The 2350-nt window shown below is 53.6% G+C and overlaps 1 non-coding gene across 1 annotated transcript; it reads left to right on the top strand.

The window, feature by feature from the left end:
* The first annotated feature begins 199 nt into the window (after nt 1-199).
* Nucleotides 200-282, top strand: TRNAL-CAG (transfer RNA leucine (anticodon CAG)). The gene has a single exon. It is a non-coding gene; the product is annotated as a tRNA-Leu (tRNA).
* The last annotated feature ends 2068 nt before the right edge of the window (nt 283-2350 follow it).

The following is a 2350-nucleotide window of genomic DNA, read 5'->3' as shown; positions in this document are numbered from 1 at the left end:
GCCATGTCTCGCCCAAGGTCGACACGGGACTTCGGCGGGCACAGACTGCCGCGGGGCGAGTTCCCGAGAGGCTGCGCAAAGGCAAGGAGGGTTTGGGTGCCTGGTGGGTGTGGGGAAGCCCTTGGCCGAGCAGTGGTTGCAGGATGTTGTGAAGGCACGCACGGTTGACCTCATCTGCTCAGCCTCTTTGACTCAGCAGGTCAGGATGGCCGAGCGGTCTAAGGCGCTGTGTTCAGGTCGCAGTCTCCTCTGGAGGCGTGGGTTCGAATCCCGCTCCTGACAAATCTGTCTTTTGGGGGGCTGGGCCGTAGCTCAGGACAGAGCCGTGAGCTTCACTCTTTTTCAAGCGGGGGCCACTTGGGCAAAAAAAAACCTTCCGTGCGAGAGCCGTTTTCCCCACGGCACTGACCCCTCTGCCCAGCACTGTGCTTTCCTCAGTGCTGGGAGGGCCCTTTCAGGGCGACAGGGCCTTCTTTGGAGAACGCAAGGAGGAATGCTCTGGGAAGAGGGAGCCTCCCCAGCACTCTGTGCATGCCTTCCAAGACGGCACAGGGGCTCAAGAGGGCTCCGTTTCCCTTCAAGGAGCCTTCTGGGCACTGGGCAAAACTCAAGCACTGCATGGTGCCAAGGGGCCTATGTAGATTATTCAGCTTTGACTGAAACTGCACACAGACCCAACAGGGGCGCACCTAGGCAATTTTGCTGCCTGGACCGCGAGGCCCCTCACTCTGCCACGAGGCCCCCAAAACCTACTTTTCCGGGGCCTCCTTCCGCGCCAAACCTCTATGTTTTTTTAAAAAAATTACAGCCGCCACACAGCTGAGGGGTGGCTGCCGGTGCTGTGTGTGAGCCCAGGGCAGCAGTCATAGGAAGATAGGAAGCTGCCATATACTGAGTCAGACCCTTGGTCCATCCAGCTCAGTATTGTCTTCACAGACCGGCAGTGGCTTCTCCAAGGTTGCAGGCAGGAATCTCTCTCAGCCCTATCTTGGAGATGCTGCCAGGGAGGGAACTTGAAACCTTCTGCTCTTCCCAGAGCGGCTTCATCCCCTGAGGGGAATATCTTGCAGTGCTCACATATCAAGTCTCCCTTTCATATGCAACCAGGGCAGACCCTGCTTAGCTTAAAGGGACAAGTCATGCTTGCGACCACAAGACCAGCTCTCCAAGCTGGGCTGAGCACAGGTCCAGCGTGACACTCTGGCTGCCACTGAGGGGTGGGGGAGAAGGACTGCTGGCCGGGGCTCAACCCCCCCCCCGGCAGCCATCCCTCAGCCACTGAGAGGCGGCTGGTGCCTGGCCCGGCCCCGCCCCACATTAGCCACCACCAGGGAGCATTGGGTTGCCCCCCAGCGCTGGAGGACCGGGCCAGATCCCTGAGGTGTCTTGTGCTAAGAGCACCTCTGAGACCCAATGGTGAGCCCAGCATGGTGTAGTGGTTCGAGTGCTGCACTAGGACCGGGGGGACCAGAGTTCCAATCCCCATTCAGCCATGAGACTTGCTGGGTGACTCTGGGCCAGTCACGTCTCTCTCAGCCTAACCTACTTCACAGGGTGGTTGTGCGCAGAAGCTAAAGTATGTAGTACACCGCTCTGGGCTCCTTGGAGGAAGAGCGGGAGATAAAAATGTAAATAAATAAGAAATAAAATAAACTATTAGTCAAGAGCCACAGTTTGGCGGGATGGGGCAGCCGCTGCCCCCCAGGCCTTACAACGAAGAACACTGATATAGAGTATCTGTTTCGCATGCAGAAGGTCCCAGCATCTACAGTTAGGGCTGGGAAAGACCCTTACCTGAAACCTTGGAGAGCTGCTGCCAGTCAGTGTAGACAATACTGAGCTGGATGGACCAAGGGTCTGACTCAGTAGAAGGCAGCTTCCTATGTTCATAGGTGAGCCCCAGTGAGGCAAGGAGGGGACCATGAATCCTGTCACTGCCATAGGAAGATGTTTGATAAGTGTTGGTGGTATCGTGGTCCGCATAGCTGCCTTCCAAGCAGTTGACCCAAGTTCTTTTTTTTTTTAAACTTCATTTTTATTAGTTTTCTGCATACCAATGTGACTTCCCGTTTACCTTTCAACCTAGTTATACTGAAACATCCATATTTGCTTTCACGTAAATATTTTCTTCAAATTTATTTATCTAGTTATTATGTCCTAGACCTTGTTTTCATCACCATAATAATCTTTTAGTTTCGTTACTATGACAAATTCCCCAACTTTTATTTTTACATTTCAACCCCCGTTAATAAATCCAAATTCACATTGTTTTTCATATGCTGCAAAAAGAGTTTCCAAAGCAGCTGACCCAAGTTCGCTGCCCAGTCAACACACCCTGTAACTGCATCTT

This window comes from Hemicordylus capensis, chromosome 6 (assembly GCF_027244095.1).
Source record: "Hemicordylus capensis ecotype Gifberg chromosome 6, rHemCap1.1.pri, whole genome shotgun sequence".
Classification (NCBI taxonomy): domain Eukaryota; kingdom Metazoa; phylum Chordata; class Lepidosauria; order Squamata; family Cordylidae; genus Hemicordylus; species Hemicordylus capensis.
Note: the sequence above shows the minus strand (reverse complement) of the source record. Positions and strands in the feature narration are given on the sequence as shown.